The 18849-nt window shown below is 39.5% G+C and overlaps 1 protein-coding gene across 9 annotated transcripts in view; it reads right to left on the bottom strand.

Annotated features, from left to right (window-relative positions):
• Positions 1–18849, bottom strand: part of filip1b (filamin A interacting protein 1b) — a 97416-nt gene that overhangs the window by 49173 nt on the left and 29394 nt on the right. The window lies entirely within an intron of this gene.

The following is an 18849-nucleotide window of genomic DNA, read 5'->3' on the forward strand; positions in this document are numbered from 1 at the left end:
ATAATAGGGCGGCACGGTGGCTCAGTGGTTAGCACTGTCACCTCACAGCAAGAAGGTCGCTGGTTCGAGTCCCGGCCAGGTCAGTTAGCATTTCTGTGTGGAGTTTGCATGTTCTCCAGTGTTGGGGGTGCTCCAGTTTCCCCCACAGTCCAAACACATGCTCTATTGGTGAATTAGGTAAGCTGAGTGTCAATGAGAGTGTATGGATGTTTCCCAGTACTGGGTTGCAGCTGGAAGGGCATCTGCTGTGTAAAACATATACTGGATAAGCTGGCGGTTCATTCCATTGTAGAATGTGAATAAAGGGACTAAAACTGAATAAAGGGACTAATAAAGAGAATATAGGGACTAAATTAAAGTATATTAAATTATTTTATAGCTAATGTGCATTTTCCTTGTCAAATAAACCTGACATAAATAAATAAAAATAAATAAATATTATTAATACTCTCCCTGCTGAAAAATCCAGCTTAAACCAGCCTAGGATGGTTGGCTGGTTTTAGCTGGTTGACCAGCCTGGTTTTAGAGGGGTTTTGGCCACTTCCAGGCTGGTTTCCAGTCATTTCCAGTCTGGTCTTAGCTGGTCAGGCTGGAAAGTGACCAGCTAAAACCATCAAAAACCAGCTTGACCATCTTGGTTTAAGCTGGACATAGCTCATTTTGGCTGGGCTCCCAGCTTGGCTAGGCTGGTCAAGCTGGTTTTAGCTGGTCATTTACCAGCCTGTCCAGCTAAAACCAGGCTGGAAATAGCTGGAAACCAGCCTGGAAGTCGCCAAAACCAGCCTGGTCAACCAGCTAAAATCGGCCAACCATCCTAGGCTGGTTTAAGCTGGATTTTTCAGCAGGGACTTTTTCAATTATTTTTAAAAATATTTTCCAAGTGATGTTTAACAGCCAGCAATTATTTACACAGTATTTCATTTTACATCATTTTCATTTTACATTCCTTTTATTCTGGAGAAAGAAATAAAACTGCTAAGTTCAATATTATTAGCCCCCTTAAGATTATTTCTTCGATTGGCGAAACAGAATAAACCACAGTTTTCCAATTACTTCCCTAATTAACTTAACTTTAACCTAATTAACCTAGTTACTCCTTTAAATTGCACATTTTAATATGCAATTTGAAGGCTTAACTAGGTTAATTAGGTTAATGCTAGATTAATTATTTATATATCCATTGGGAAAAAAACTAAAATCCCCAGACAATGAACCATTATTTTTATACAGTGTATAGTGTAAATCCTAAAAACTCTTTTAACATCTTCTGTTTCACTAGTAGACTACAGAAGACGCTGATATCAAATGTCTGCAGTCTCTGAGCCAACTCTTAATATCTGAGTACACAGTTTGCCCTTGTAGCTGATCTGCAGCAGACTCATTTCTCATGTTCCCATGTGCAGATTTAAAGAGGGGGATTTCCCTGAGTGAGGCATGACATCAGGATTCTTGATAAAGTGTGTACACACACACACACACACACACACACACACATACACATACACACACAGCCTCCCGTATGATCTCACACCCAACAAATCTGACCTGGCTCATGTTCACATCCACAGAGATCACACAAAAACATTCAACAAATTGCATACACACACACACACACACACATACACACACACACACACACACACACACACACACACACACACACACACACACACACACACAGCTATCATTATGTTAACTTCCCATAGACGTTATGTTTATACTATACAACTTGTATATTCCATCCCCGTTCACCACCCTATCCCTTAACCCAACAATCTGCATCTTAACATTTACCAAATAGTGATTTTTGAGCAGTTTTCTCCATGGGGACCAATAAAAAAAGTCTGCAACAGAGTCAAAATGTACTCGTATTGCTATACTTGTGGAAACATTTGGTCCTCAAATTTGGTTATGAATTACATAGCAATTTTACTGTCTTCATTACAAACATGGTCATTCTTGAGGTGCAGCTGACCACAGAGAGTTGCAACAGATCTTTTAATCCCAGTTTCTTTGCAAACCCTGTTCTGTGGACATGTTTGCATGCGTCACTATGGAGACGTTACCATGGATACATGTTAATATGTGCCTGCCACTGGAATTTGGATCCTTCTTTAATGTCAGGACATTTAAAAAAAAAAAAAGAGACTTGTGGTTCTGTCGCTTCAATATGACGGTGGACACACAATACCTACACACAGCTCTGTCCAAACAGCTAACAAAAGTTGATTTTGCATCATAGGTGCCCTTTAATGTAAGGATTCTCTGTCATCTTGGGGTTTAAAAGTAGAGTTTGTGATTAACAATATAGTGTGATATATATAAAATATACAGTTTAAATCAAAATTTTTAGCCTCCCTGTGAATTTATTTTTCTTTTATAATTAGGGCTGGGCGATATAATTGATATCGGTATTTATTGACCGAACACCATTGTCAATATCGATAATAAAAGAGTTCGTTATGTAGTTTCGGTATGAATTGCTATAGTTTTATTAAAGGGTCACGAAACACCAAAACACATGTTTTGAGCTGTTGACAGTCGTATATGTGTCCCACACTGCTAAAAACACTATTAGGACACCTATATTTCACTAAAGAGTGTAAATTGGTTGTTTTTGCGTTATTTCAAGCAAATTCGTACTTCCGGTTTGAAACGAATTTTTGAAGCTGCGTCACGGTCATGACATAATAGCGTGTATTCCAGCGTGCAGACTGGACGTCTGTGCCAGAGTGTGTCTTATTACGTCTTACAGTGTGATGCATTAATGCAGGAGTAAAGCTTGGTTCAAACCAATCAGCCTGCTCTATTGTGTAACTTCATTAATATTCATTACTGTCACAGTGTTTAGACAACAGAGACGCCACGTTGTGTTGGCAAAACAAGCGTGAAGTGTTGCTTTTATAGTTTGCTGCAGTTAAGTTTTGTTTTCATTTTCTCTCTGTGAGAGCTCAGCTGGAGTCATGTGTGAATTAACAGTGTACGCGACGCTCGACAACAATAACTTACGTGTCTAAGGAGAAGCATTGTTTACCTGAGAGCTGTTCTCATCTGCAAATGCTGAGATCCGGATTCGCTTGTAGTCTCCTCTAAATAAAGACGCGGCTCTAGTTGGTGTTGATTGTCCTTCCTCTACAGATTTGGTAAGTGAGCGACCAGTGCTCTTTGTTTATTCAGTTCGTGTTTTATTCGTATCAAACAAACTATTGCACCGAGTGTAAACAAGTTAGCACTACAACCAAACTATAACCTCGTGTAGGATTTTCACCGCATTTTGTGACCGATAACACACGCGGCCGATAACTACCTGCCGTGTGCATCTAAGTTTCCAGCAAATGCTGAGGTTTTTTTCTCTCATTCGCCGTGCGGTATCAAACATTGCATGAAAAATACACGCTTAGAGCAGTTCCTTGAATCAAATATCTTGTTTGTCATGAGGGACATGAATGAATTCCCTGAATGAAAGAGCCAAACTGCAGTTAAAGTCCACCATTTAATAATTTGGCAAATAATTCGACTACAGATGTCCATGTAAACAGTCACATTGTCCGCTGTGGATGTGTGTTTTGACTCTGAAATTCAGTGCGCCCAAATAGACACTCCCACACCATGCCTCTTTCCCTCCTCCGACACTCCCCCCTAAACAGAGCTGGACACGCCCACTTTTCTGACTTTTTCCAAAGTAGAGGTGTGAAAACACCCTGCTGAAACGAGGGGGTTTCATGGCCCTTTAAATGTGGGTTCTGAGTATGTGCCTTGGATGCAATGCCAATAAGCTTAGTAACGGCAGACTAATTACTTCAGACAAACACATCGATCAGCTATTCACTAATTCTATTCATAACTTTTATGGCTTTATTTTATAACCTTGGGCTGGAGGGGGTCCGGTTCAGAGACCACAAGATTTCATCTCTGTTATTCGCAGACGATGTTGTTCTGTTGGCTTCATCAAACATGGACCTTCAGCATGCACTGGGGCGGTTTGCTGCCGAGTGTGATGCGGCTGGGATGAGAATCAGCACCTCCAAGTCCGAGGCCATGGTGCTCCACCGGAAAAAGGTGGTTTGTTATCTCTAGGTTGGAGGAAAGTCCTTACCCCAGGTGGAAGAGTTTCAGTATCTTGGAGTTTTGTTCTCAAGGGAGGGAAGGATGGAGCGTGAGATTGACAGGCGGAATGGTGCAGCGGCAGCAATAATGCGGTCGATGTATACCGGTCCGTTGTGGTGAAGAAGGAGCTGAGCTGAAAGGCAAAGCTCTCGGTTTACCGGTCAGTCTACATTCCTACTCTCACCTATGGTCATGAGCTTTGGGTCATGACCGAAAGGACAAGATCTCGGATACAAGCGGCCGAAATTGAAGGGTGACAGAGCGCACTCAGTTCCCTATGGATAGGGTGAGGAGCTCTGACACCCGGAAGGAGCTCGGAGTAGAGCCGCTGCTCCTCCACATCAAGAGAAGTCAGCTGAGGTGGCTCGGGCATCTATTTCAGATTGCCTCCAGGACCTAGGAAGGTGTTCCAGGCATGTCCCACCGGGAGGAGGCCTCGGTGAAGACCCAGGACACGCTGGAGGAACTATGTCTCTCGGCTGGCCTGGAAACGCCTTGGGATCCCCCCGAGGAGCTGGAGGAAGTGTCTGGAGAGGGAAGTCTGCTCTCCTAAGACTGCTGCCCCCGCGACCCGGCCCCAGAAAACCGGCAGAAAATAAATGAATGAATGACAAATACAGTGCATCCAAACACTGCAGTCTTTTAGCTTTTTTTCCATAAACATGTACCAGAAGTGCAGCAATAGTTTGTCCGTTTGTCATCCTCTAAAAAAACGGTCACCTAGTTATGAGATGCCATAAAAAAAAGGTGAAGAAATGTAAGCGCTGGTCACTTCAGGTCAGAATAACAACACATGCGAAAATGATTGCCGTATAGTATATCTCTCCACACCACCACCAGTGTGCAGCTCCACTTGGATGATGTGACGGCTGCCACAGGGCAACAGCGCCACTGCGCTCACCACACACAAGCTTTTGGTGGAGTGGAGAGACAGTGATAGAGCCAATTCAGTGGATGGGGATGATTGGGAGGCCATGATCGTAAGGGCCAACAGAGGGACTTTGGCCAGGACACCGGGGTTACACCCCTGCTCTTTCACAAGAAGTGCTATGGGATTTTTAATGACCACAGAGTGTCAGGACCTCGGTTTAACATCTTATCCGAAAGACGGCGCCCACTGACAGTATAGTGTCCCCTTCACTTTTACAGGGGCATTAGGACTCACAGACCACAAGTTGAGTGCCCCCTACTGGCCTCTCTAACACCAATTCCATCAGCAACCTAGTTTTCCCAAGTGCTCTCCCATACTGACCAGGCTCAGCCCTGCTTAGCTTCATCGAGTAACCATTCTTGGGCTGCAGGGTGATATGGCTGTGTTTAAATGTCACTTTAAGCTGAATACTAGAGTCCTGGAAAATATCTAGTCAAATATTATGTGCTGTCATCATGGCAAAGATGAAAGAAATCAGTTCTTAAAAATGAGTTAATAAAACTATTATGTTTAGAAATGTAGTTTCTGTTAAAAAGAAATTAGGGAAAAAATAAAACGAAGTGCGAATAATTCAGGATGGATAATAATTCTGACTGTATATCATCATATTGCACAGCCCTAGAAATGAACAAAACAAATCTACTTCGAAAGAGCATACATTTTTGGCACCTATTTGAGTCCCAAAAAAGCAATTTAGAGGAAAGTTCATTCTTTTGCAATGCTTTTCACAAACCTCAGCGCTCAACTTGAGACGGCCATATTTTTACCTTTGATTATGCCTTTGAGAGTTTTGGGGTGACCTTCGCTCTGTTATTATTGGAGCTGGAGGCAGCTGGGAGATATATAATGAGAGTTTGTCTTATATTTACACTGAGAATATGCACCTCTCTCTCCTGAAGGGCTCCCCGGGCGCTTCACGCAGCTGCTCCTCGATGAAACTCGCGCGTATTTATAGACAGAAACACTTGTGCTCAGGGGACACCAGAAAGACTCGCACTTCATCGTCCAATCACATGCAGGTTGTGTTTCATGCGAGCCTCCTGGGAAATTTAAATGGCCGAATGCCGTGAACGAGCGCCGGTTTACTCGCTGCTCCTGTGATAATTAATTCCTAAGATTCTCAGGGTGTTTTTAGCGGAGGTGGACGAGCGTCGGTGGCACTTCGTTTATATTTAATATTGGATGCTGCTGGTGCTCGGTGCCCACGGATACACACTGGCACATTCTTTGTTGGCATAACAGTACAAGTAATCTGGGATTATAAAAACTGGTGCATGCCAGCCATGCATTTAGACATATGGCATTCACTGTGCATGCATACTTCAAAAAATTTAATAAATAACACAAAAAAAGCTATGATAAAAATAAAACCACATGATATAGGACTGATATATTTTTTTTTCATATGGAGGTGTAATTAATATTTAGAATATTTGTTTGTTTATTTTGATATATTTTAAACTCACTGGCCACTTTATTAGGTACACCTGTCCAACTGCTCGTGAACACAAATTTCTAATCAGCCAATCACATGGCAGCAACTCAATGCAGTTAGGCATGTAGACATGGTCAAGACAATCTGCTGCAGTTCAAGCCGAGCATCAGAACAGGGACTTTGAACATGGCAGGGTTGTTGATGCCAGACGGGCTGGTCTGAGTATTTCAGAAACTGCTTATAGAAAGGCAACAGTAACTCAAATAACCACTCATTACAACCGAGGTCTTCAGAAAAGCATCTCTGAACACATCCAACCTTGAGGCGGATGGGCTACAGCAGCACTCAATCCAATGGAGCACCTTTGGGATGTGGTGGAACGGGAGATTCGCCTCATGGATGTGCAGCCGACAAATCTGCAGCAACTGTGTGATGCTATCATGTCAATATGGAGCAAAATCTCTGAGGAATATTTCTAGTACCTTGTTGTATCTATGCCATGAAAGATTAAGGCAGTTCTGAAGGTAAAAGGGGATCCAACCCAGTACTAGTAAGGTGTACCTAATAAAGTGGCTGGTGAGTGTTTATGTAACATATTATTTTGATATTGTATTCATTGTACATGATCTTATAAAAATAACAAACACTATAAGCAATATATAGTTTTGAAAGTAAAAATGTCATGTATATAGATATATGGCATATAGTGTGCATGCATTCTTCACACTAAAAGAAAAGAAAAACTCACAAAAAAAAAACATTATATAGAACTGATTGAAAGTTTGCATTGAGACATTTTTTTACACTTTATGTCAAAAGTTATGATCAATAATTGGAATCTTTGGATTTTTATTTTAAATATGTTTATAACACTACAAGCAGGTATAATATTGGGAATATAAAGTTTTTTTTTAAAACATATTAATAGATTTACATTTATTTTGTGTTGTAGAATCGTTTAAAAAAAACGGTGCATGCCAGCCATGCCATTATTATGCACATACAAAATAGAAAATAATAAAACAAATATTTAAAAAAAGAAACGGCATGATATAGAACTAATAAAAAATTCAACAAGCTGTAGTTGAGACCTATTTTTGGAATACGCTATATTTGGAATATGTATGTCTATTTTTATTTAATTTCATATTATTTTTTATTACATTCATCTGAATGTAGATGATCACATAAAAAAATATAAGCAACATCTCGTACTGGAAATAAAAAGATCTTCCAATAATATGGTGGTTTATAATCCAGAGTTAATAATTTTTATTTTATTTTATTACATATTTATAGAACTACAAAAATGTAGTCATATGCTTTTATAATATTATTCATTTAACTGTTAAAATAAATCATTATTTTTTTCCAAATTTAGTATAGTTGTTTAGAATTGTAACATTATTTATTCAAACTTTGCCTATTAATTTAAGGTTTCCCTATGCTAGTTATTTTTCAATTGACTGTAGACTTATTTCAGTGCAAACAATACAAAAAAGTCAATAGCAGTGCACTAGATGACTTTCAAAAATCTTAAAATATGTAATAAGCAGCATTTCAGTCAAGTTTTTAGTAAACAACAGTATATATAATAGTCGACCTCAACATGATGGCTACCGCTAAACAACATTAAGACAGGTGGTAACAGTTGTGTAAGTATTTTTTTTACCAGTCTTCCAGACCTGAACCCACACACAGACAATTTCTTAAGGAAAACGTCAGAGTTTGTTTCAGCTGTGTGAAGGCTGGAGGACTGTGACTAAATAAGGGCAGAGAAACTCTCACATCCACGATCTGTCTGGCACAAACAGAGCACGCTGCTTTTGTGTTGATCATATGATTGCCAAAATTAAGACCATCATACGGTCATCATTTCAACACTTCAGGCAAACAGAACTATGTGTGTCTGCTCTGTCTGAGAGAGAGATAAATAAATACATATGCATGTTCATTAATATGAAGGATTTACCCTGCTTTATAAACAGATGAATGAATGGGAGAGTAGGTAGGCGGATGGATGGATGGATGGATGGATGGATGGATGGATGGATGGATGGATGGATGGATGGATGGATGGATGGATGGATGGATGGATGGATGGATGGATGGATGGATGGATGGATGGATGGATGGATGGATGGATGGATGGATGGATGGATGGATGGATGGATGGATGGATGGATGGATGGATGGATGGATGGATGGATAGATAGATAGATAGATAGATAGATAGATAGATAGATAGATAGATAGATAGATAGATAGATAGATAGATAGATAGATAGATAGATAGATAGATAGATAGATAGACGGAAAGATGGGTGGATAGACGTTAGATGGCTAAATAAATAGACAGACAGACATAAGGAAAGACAGATAGACAGACAGACAGATGATGGATGGGTGGATGGATGGATAGACAGACAGATAGGTAGATGTATACAAAGATAGACAAACAGAAAGATTTACAGTCAGATAGATAGAAGGATAGATGAATAGACAGACAGATGGATAAATGGACGGACAGACTATGGACAGATTAGGTTAGATGGCTAAACAGACAGACAGATAGATAGAATAAGAGACAGACAGACAGACAGATATCAGATGGATGGACAAATGAACGGATAGACAGATGGATAGGTAGATGTATACACAGATAGACAGACAAACAGATGTATAGACAGACGGATGGATGGATGGATAGACTGATAAATAGATGGACATATGGATGGAAGAACAAATGGAGAGACAGATGGATTGATTGATGGTTAGATGGCTAGACAGACAGACAGAGAGACAGACAGACAGACAAACAGATATATAGACAGACAGATGGACAGATAGATGGTTGAATTGACAGACAGATGGACAGACTGATAAATAGACAGATAGACGGATAGATGGATGGAAGTACAAATGGATAGACAAACAGATGGATAGATGGATGGATGGCTACACAGACATAGAGACAGACAGTCAGGTGGATGGATGGATTTGACAGAGAGATAGATAGATAGACAGACAGACAGACAGACAGACAGACAGATTTGACAGAGAGATAGATAGATAGATAGATAGATAGATAGATAGATAGATAGATAGATAGATAGATAGATAGATAGATAGATAGATAGATAGATAGATAGATAGATAGATTTGTTTTTGTTGGATGGATGGATGGATGGATGGATGGATGGATGGATGGATGGATGGATGGATGGATGGATGGATGGATGGAGGAAATGAATGAATGGATGTAGGACTGATGGGTGGACAAACAGACAGATAGGTAGAATGACAGACATATGAATAGATAGACAGATATCATATGGATGGATGAACGGACTGATAGACAGACAGAGTGATAGGTACAAAGACAAACAGACAGACAGATGGATTGATGGTCGAATAGACAGATGGATAGATGGACGGACAGACACATGTACAGACAGATTGATAAATAGATTAATGGTTAGATGGCTAGACAGACAGACGGATGGATGGATGGATGGATGGATGGATGGATGGATGGATGGATGGATGGATGGATGGATGGGTAGATAGATAGATAGATAGATAGATAGATAGATAGATAGATAGATAGATAGATAGATAGATAGATAGATAGATAGATAGATAGATAGATAGATAGATAGATAGATAGATAGATAGACGGAAAGATGGGTGGATAGACGTTAGATGGCTAAATAAATAGACAGACAGACATAAGGAAAGACAGATAGACAGACAGACAGATGATGGATGGGTGGATGGATGGATAGACAGATAGATAGGTAGATGTATACAAAGATAGACAAACAGAAAGATTTACAGTCAGATAGATAGAGGGATAGATGAATAGACAGACAGATAGATGGATAAACAGACAGATGGATAAATGGACGGACAGACTATGGACAGATTAACAGATGGTTAGAAGGCTAAACAGACAGACAGATAGATAGAATAAGAGACAGACAGACAGACAGATATCAGATGGATGGACAAATGAACGGATAGACAGATGGATAGGTAGATGTATACACAGATAGACAGACAAACAGATGTATAGACAGACGGATGGATGGATGGATAGACTGATAAATAGATGGACATATGGATGGAAGAACAAATGGAGAGACAGATGGATAGATAGATAGATAGATAGATAGATAGATAGATAGATAGATAGATAGATAGATAGATAGATAGATAGATAGATAGATAGATAGATAGATAGATAGATAGATAGATAGATAGATAGATAGATAGATAGATAGATAGATAGATAGATAGAGAAATAAAATGACAGATAGACAGAGACAGACAGATATCAGATGGATGGATGAACGGACGGATAGACAGACAGACGTATAGGTAGATGTATTAGATGCATACACAGATAGACAAACAGACAGATATTTAGACAGACAGATGGATGGATGAATAGACAGACAGATGGACAGACTTATGAATGAATAGACAGACAGAGGGATGGACAGTTAGATAGAGAGACGGTGGAAAGTTGGATAGATGGACAGACTGATGGCTAGACAGACAGACAGACAGATGGATGGGCAGACGGACAAATAGATGGAGAGACAGATAGACAAATGGACAGACAAAGAGACAGACAGACAGACAGACAATTTATTATATTAAAGACGCTTCTATTAAAGATCCAAGTCTCAATATTGCATGTAACACAGTTATGCCTTCCAAGTATTCAGATACTTTCAGTGGAATGTTGGACTTAAATATTTGACAATCCTAAGAGCCCAACGTCTGCTTACTCTATGCCAGCTGTCAAATCTCAGTCTATTTTTATTGCCCCATCAGATATTTAGGGGCCAATTTCATACTAATATAGCAGGATTCAATTTGACCAGACGTAAGTGCTCTCCTCTGTAACATCTCTAATTTACAGCTTCAGTCATTCTCTCAAGAGAAATACAACACAGCCCGTGCAACATTTTTCGGTCCACTTCCTGTGTGGACACAATCTCTGACCATCTGCCATTTCCTACTGTACCATCCTGGAGCACGGGCCTCTAAAAATATCCATATCACAAGTGCACTCCTGCAATTTGTGCCTGAATGCATTTAGCGTCAGAGTCAAGAGCAAATTGTAATGCACCCTGTTATTACCTTAACACACATTCCTGCTCTAATGATGAACGATTCATTAGTGCACATTATTCAAAGGCTATTGCATCACGCATATAGTATGTTTATGTGCTCCAAGCCAAATAACACAGCTGATATATATATTCAACAAGTATGCAAAGTCTACAGCCTTAATGTAATTAATGAGACGTGATGCCACCCTGCAGGGGAGGGAGAGAGATAGACATATATAGAGAAAGGACATGAAGGGGTTGTGGAGTGCATATAAAAATAGGAATCATAAACTATAGCCTAGTTTAAAACGACACCTGAAGAAAATGTGGAGTCGCGTTTTAGGTGAGAGTTTAAGGGGGCTCTCGTACTGTACGTTCATGCAGTTACTGCATATTGACTCTTTCTGCTTTAGTCTGTGCTTGTTTACTTTACATTTGCACACAGTTCTAAGTACCAAGTGAAAGGTAGAGTCAGATAGACACAATAAGCAGAGATAGGATGAACAAATCTATACAATTATAAGGTAAAACCTGATTGACTCATCAGAATCCAGAGAGAGATGCCCAATATATTTCTTTCTGTGGTAGATGTTCTGTGGACAGCCGTCCATCCATCCATCTGTCCATCATTCCATCCATCTATAGTCTCTTTAGATATAGTTTGGACAAAAAAAAATAACATAACATCTTTAGATTTATGTCGGATGAAACAACATGTATGATTGGATGGATGAAATAATGGAATAATGGATGGATAGATGAAGTGCATTGTTGGGTGAAAACAATGGATGGATGGATGGATGGATGAATGGATGGATGGACAGAGAGAACAACAGATGAATGGACATAAAATCCATGGTTAGAAAGAACAAAGAATGAATAGATTAAATGAATGGTTGGAGAAAACGATGGATGGATGGATGGATGGATGGAGAGAACAACAGATGGATGGACAAAATCCATGGTTGGAAAGAACAAAGAATGAATAGATGAAATGAATGGTTGGAGAAAACAATGGATGAATGGATGGATGGATGGTTGGAACAAATAAAATACTTGGTTGGAGAGGTCAATGGATGGATGGATGGATGGATGGTTGGAACAAATAAAATACTTGGTTGGAGAGGTCAATGGATGGATGGATGGAGTGCATGGTTGGAGAGAACAATAGATGGATGGATGGATTAAATGCATGGTTGGAGAGAACAAAGAATGAATAGATTAAATGAATGGTTGGAGAAAACAATGGATGAACGGATGGATGGATGGTTGCTTGGAACAAACAAAATACATGGTTGGAGAGATCAATGGATGGATGGATGGATGGATGGAGATCATGGTTGGAGAGAACAATAGATGGATGGATGGATTAAATGCATGGTTGGAGAAAACAATAGATGAACGGATGGATGGATGGTTGCTTGGAACAAACAAAATACATGGTTGGAGAGATCAATGGATGGATGGATGGATATATGGAGATCATGGTTGGAGAGAACAACAGACAGATGGACAGATGAAATGCATGTTTGGAAAGAACAAATGATGCATGTGTAAAATGCATGGTTGGACAGAACGAAAGACAGTTGGATGGATGAAAAAAAATGGTCGGAAAGAACAATAGAAAAATGAATGGATGGATGGATGGATGGAGCAAACAACGGATGTATGAACTTACAAAATGCATGGTTGGAGAGAACAACCATGTGGATAGATGGATGAATGGATGGATGGATGGATGGATTGATTGATTGATTGATTGATTGATTGATTGATTGATTGATTGATTGATTGATTGATTGATTGATTGATTGATTGATTGATTGATTGATTGAGAGAAGAATTGATGGATGGACAGATGAAAGCATGGTTGGAGAGACTAATGGATGGATGAATCGATGGATTAATAGATGGATTGATGGAAGGATGATGGAGAGAACAACTGATGAATGGGCTGATGAAATGCATGGTTGGATGGATGATTGGTTGGAGAAAAATCGGATGGATGGATGGATGAATGGATGGATTAATTGATGGATGAAAAGATCGACAGATGGATGGACTGATGTAATGCATGGTTGAATGGATGGTTAGTTGGAGAGAACAACGGATAGATGGATGGATGGATGGATGGATGTTTGGTTGATTTGATTGTTGGATGGATAGATCAACAGATGAAACTGATGAAATGCATGGTTGGAGATAACAAACGAAAGAATGGCCTGATAAAATGCATTGATAAATGGACGGATGCATTAATGGATTTTATGATTGATGGATGGAGAAAACAAACAGATGGACTAATGAAATGCTTGGTTGGATGAATGGATGGATTAATGGATTAAAAGATTGATGAATGGAGAGAACAATGGATGGATGGACTGATGAAATGGATGGATGGATGGATGGATGGTTGGATGGATGGATTGATTGATAAACAGATGGATGGACTGATGAAATGCACGATTGGTTAGAGAGAACAACAGATGGATGGATGGATGGATGGATGGATGGATGGATGGATGGATGGATGGATGGATTTATTGATGTATGGATAAACAGATGGATGGACTGATGAAATGCATGGTTGGATGGATGGATGTTAGGAAAGATCAATAGATGGATGGATATTTGATTGGATTGATTAATGGATAGAGAGATCAATAGATGGATGGACAGATGAAAAGCATGGTTGGATGGATGGATTAATAGGTTAAGTGATTGATGAATGGAGAAAACAGATGGATGGACTGATGAAATGCATGGTTGGATGGATGGATGGATTAATGGATTAAAAGATTGATGAATGGAGAGAACAATGGATGGATGGACTGATGAAATGGATGGATTGATGGATGGATTGATTGATAAACAGATGGATGGACTGATGAAATGCACGATTGGTTGGAGAGAACAACAGATGGATGGATGGATGGATGGATGGATGGATTTATTGATGTATGGATAAACAGATGGATGGACTGATGAAATGCATGGTTGGATGGATGGATGGATGTTAGGAAAGATCAATAGATGGATGGATATTTGATTGGATTGATTAATGGATAGAGAGATCAATAGATGGATGGACAGATGAAAAGCATGGTTGGATGGATGGATTAATAGGTTAAGTGATTGATGAATGGAGAAAACAGATGGATGGACTGATGAAATGCATGGTTGGATGGATGGATGGATTAATGGATTAAAAGATTGATGAATGGAGAGAACAATGGATGGATGGACTGATGAAATGGATGGATTGATAAACAGATGGATGGACTGATGAAATGCACGATTGGTTGGAGAGAACAACAGATGGATGGATGGATGGATGGATTTATTGATGTATGGATAAACAGATGGATGGACTGATGAAATGCATGGTTGGATGGATGGATGTTAGGAAAGATCAATGGATGGATGGATATTTGATTGGATTGATTAATGGATAGAGAGATCAATAGATAGATGGACAGATGAAAAGCATGGTTGGATGGATGGATTAATAGGTTAAGTGATTCATGAATGGAGAAAACAACAGATGGATGGACTGATGAAATGCATGGTTGGATGGATGGATGGATTAATGGATTAAATGATTGATGAATGGAGAGAACAATGGATGGATGGACTGATGAAATGGATTTATGGATGGATTGATAAACAGATGGATGGACTGATGAAATGCACGATTGGTTGGAGAGAACAACGGATGGATGGATGGATGGATGGATGGATGGATGGATGGATGGATTTATTGATGTAGGGATAAACAGATGGATGGACTGATGAAATGCATGGTTGGATGGATGGATGTTAGGAAAGATCAATGGATGGATGGATATTTGATTGGATTGATTAATGGATAGAGAGATCAATAGATGGATGGACAGATGAAAAGCAAGGTTGGATGGATGGATTAATAGGTTAAGTGATTGATGAATGGAGAAAACAACAGATGGATGGACGGATAAAATGCATGGTTGGAGAGAACAAACGGATGGATGGAAGGTTGGATGAACAAAACAACATGGATGAATCGACAGACTGACATGGATAGATGGATGGATGAATAAAACAAGGAGTAGATAAATGGATGGATGATAGATGGATAAAACTACAGATAGATGATGGATGCACTGACAGACGATCAGCTCAATATACTGTATAGCTGAAACCATCAACCCACCCCACAGTCCTGTTCATCCATCATCCATAGTGTACAGTTTGAAAACGTCTTTTTTAGAAGAGATGTTGAATTCAGCTAAGTGATTTTGAAATAAATGCTAACCTAAGTTTGCGCAAGACTATCAATATGACCTTGTCAAGTCAACATTAAAAAAAAAAAATTAAGACATTTTCAGAAACAAACGGCACAAGAGCTGACCCACGCTTAGCAAAGCTTGCAGCGGTGATGCAATATGACGTGCCGTTTCACAGGAATAGCTCTGCTATCTGGAACATTCTTTCCATTGCACAAACGGCTCCCTCAAAATCACCTCCTTCAGAAAAGACATCTGCTGACCCAGAATGAGAAACACTGCTTGTGTAATGACTTCAGCGTTAGCTTCATACACGCTTTGGGAGCCATTTATAATCACCCCGATCTCTTTTGTCCTGCCTGCTGTGATTGATGAATTAATGTTACTGATAAGCCCTGCTTTTCTTCTGGCCGTCTGGTTCAGCTCTGATGGTCGGTCACAGTGGACGTACGACCAGATGCCTTTCCGATGGGAGGAAGATGATGTCATTTCCCTCGTACAGTAAAACAGAGGATGTAGGAAATAAGTTAGGGTGATTAAACTGCTGTATCACAGGATGAGTTATTACACACTAAGAGCGATCACAATGATGCTATTCAGCTCTTTTGAGGGGAAAAATACAGTGTATAAATCTGTAAGATTGATGCACAAATGTAAACCAATGGTGTTAGCTATAAAGCTAACGATATATAATGATGTGAGGCCATATTTGCCAAACAGGGCTAATTAGCACGAGAGCACAGTACCATAAAAGCGTCAATTGGAGTGGAAAATAGTGCAGGTTTTGCATGCAAATGAAAGATTGCAGACGAGCAGCTCGTTTTCTAAATGTCCAATGAAGTGAATAAACCAAATTAGCTCTCAAAGAAGCAGAGCCGATGATGCTAAGATGAGTGCAAAATGCTAACAACACAAGTGCATAATGGGTTTAGACATGGGGTGCGTCTCAATCAGCTCGATTCCTAGTTTCAGAGGTTGTTTATTAGTGCTTGAATTTGGGCACTGATGAGTTTTGTTCACCACGCATTGGACAGGCAGAACTAATATTCATATATAAGTTTTTAAGGGGACATTATAGGCATGGGCGTGGTAGTGGGGGGAAAAGTGGACCTGACTACCCAGGGCCCCGTCTAGGGAGAGGGCCCTTTGAAATCCCACCAATTTTTTATTTATTTTTATTTTTTTTGTAGCCTATTTCGAATTAATTGGCCCCTCCAATTGATGTCAATGTCATTATTTATTTCAAAATATATTGATAACCCCTCCCCCGGAAATGGTTTAGTCCACCCATAGACGGCAGCCGGCGGCAAACAAGTAACGCAGTGAGTCCAGAGCCTGATCATGCTGCGCAAAAAGCCCAAATCGGGCTTTCAAAAAAAGAAAGACAGGAAGGAAAAAGAAAGGAGGCAGAATGAGGGGAAGCAGCTGATGACTGCTTTCTTTTCAAAAGGTGAACTGAGTTTGCTTGTTATGAAACTACATCTGATTAAAGTTAACATAGTCAACTCCAGACAGCTGCTGCTAATGCAGGGCTCGAAATTGCGACCATTTGGGTCGCATACAGTATAATGCTGATTTGTGTACAGTCATTACTAGGGAAACCGTAATATTTCAGCGCTCCTAAAGCGCCCCCTTGTGACAGAGAATGAATTTTTATTTCCAATAAATTTTTTCAGCTGTTTATGGTCAAATTATTGCAATTATCGATCCATGTGTACATGTGAAAGAAGTTAATGTGCCTTTTAAAAATCTAAACAATTAAGTAATACTAATATAAGAAATTATATACTTGATTTATCCCTTTTAATGGTTTAAAGGTTGAAATGCCATTGTATTAGATATTTTGTGTCTGTATATGTCTGCAAGATGTCTGTTAAAGATCTCTTGATCTGGAAAGCACCTGCTGTATACAAACGTCTGGCAGACGTCTGTATGATGTCAGTTTTACACACATTCTGAATCGCAAACATCTTAAAGGTGTCTAATAGAAGTCTATTTCACATCTGATAGGAAACGTCTCGTAGATGTGAATGCAGACGTCAAATAGACATCTCCGAGATGTACGTGTGCTAATCAAAATCGGCCATTAAGAATCATGATCGGCGCATAACTGAAAAGAAAATGGGTGCTCCTAAATTTTTTGGGATGCTCCTAACTTTTTGAAGTTGGGAGCACCAGTGCTAACAAGTAAAAAAGTTAATTTCGAGCCCTGTAATGTATGTATGCTAATGTTAAATCTTTAGCTTAGTTTGTCAACCAGGCTGCTTGTTTATATAAGTAAATTATGAGCCAGGCCAGCTAGCGTCAGGTTGCCAACATTAACCAGTTTCAGAAACAACCAGTGGTTCCGACACACCAGCAGAAGCAGCACTCAATGGTGGTGAATGAAAGAACCAGTCATTATTATAATCTGATTTGATTATAGATTAAAACACTATTTGTGCATGTTTATATTCAAATAATTTAAAAAAAAAATGTGTAGGGGGCCCACTGACATTGAGAGGGTACAGGGCCCAGAATTTGGTGCTACGCCCCTGATTATAGGTAAATAATTTGATTGTTGCATATACCAGCGACCTTTCAACTATTACACGATTATAAATGTCTGCTAGATTGTTCCTAACCTGTCTAGCTAATTCGTTCATGTTAAGAATCAACAAATATAACAATTCTTTTTAGAAAAACACCTCTTGTTTGTAGGTATGTTTGAGTATTTGGTTCACGTGATTCATATTTCACGCTTCCGTTAAGTCCGTTAAGTGCTGATTTCATGGTGCATTGTGGGACTTTTCAGGGCGAAAACATTTCAGTGCACTGGAAGAATTTTGCGACCGAGACAGCACTTAAAATGGCTGACGCCCTGATCAGTGCACTATAGTTTGCTGATTGAGATGCACCCATGCTTTTATTTGACCTATTACAAACCTTATTAATGCACCTTCATTGTTGGGTTACTTTAAAAAACGAATTAACTACTGATTACTA

Source organism: Danio rerio, chromosome 20 (genome assembly GCF_049306965.1).
Source record: "Danio rerio strain Tuebingen ecotype United States chromosome 20, GRCz12tu, whole genome shotgun sequence".
In the NCBI taxonomy this organism is placed as follows: Eukaryota; Metazoa; Chordata; class Actinopteri; order Cypriniformes; family Danionidae; genus Danio; species Danio rerio.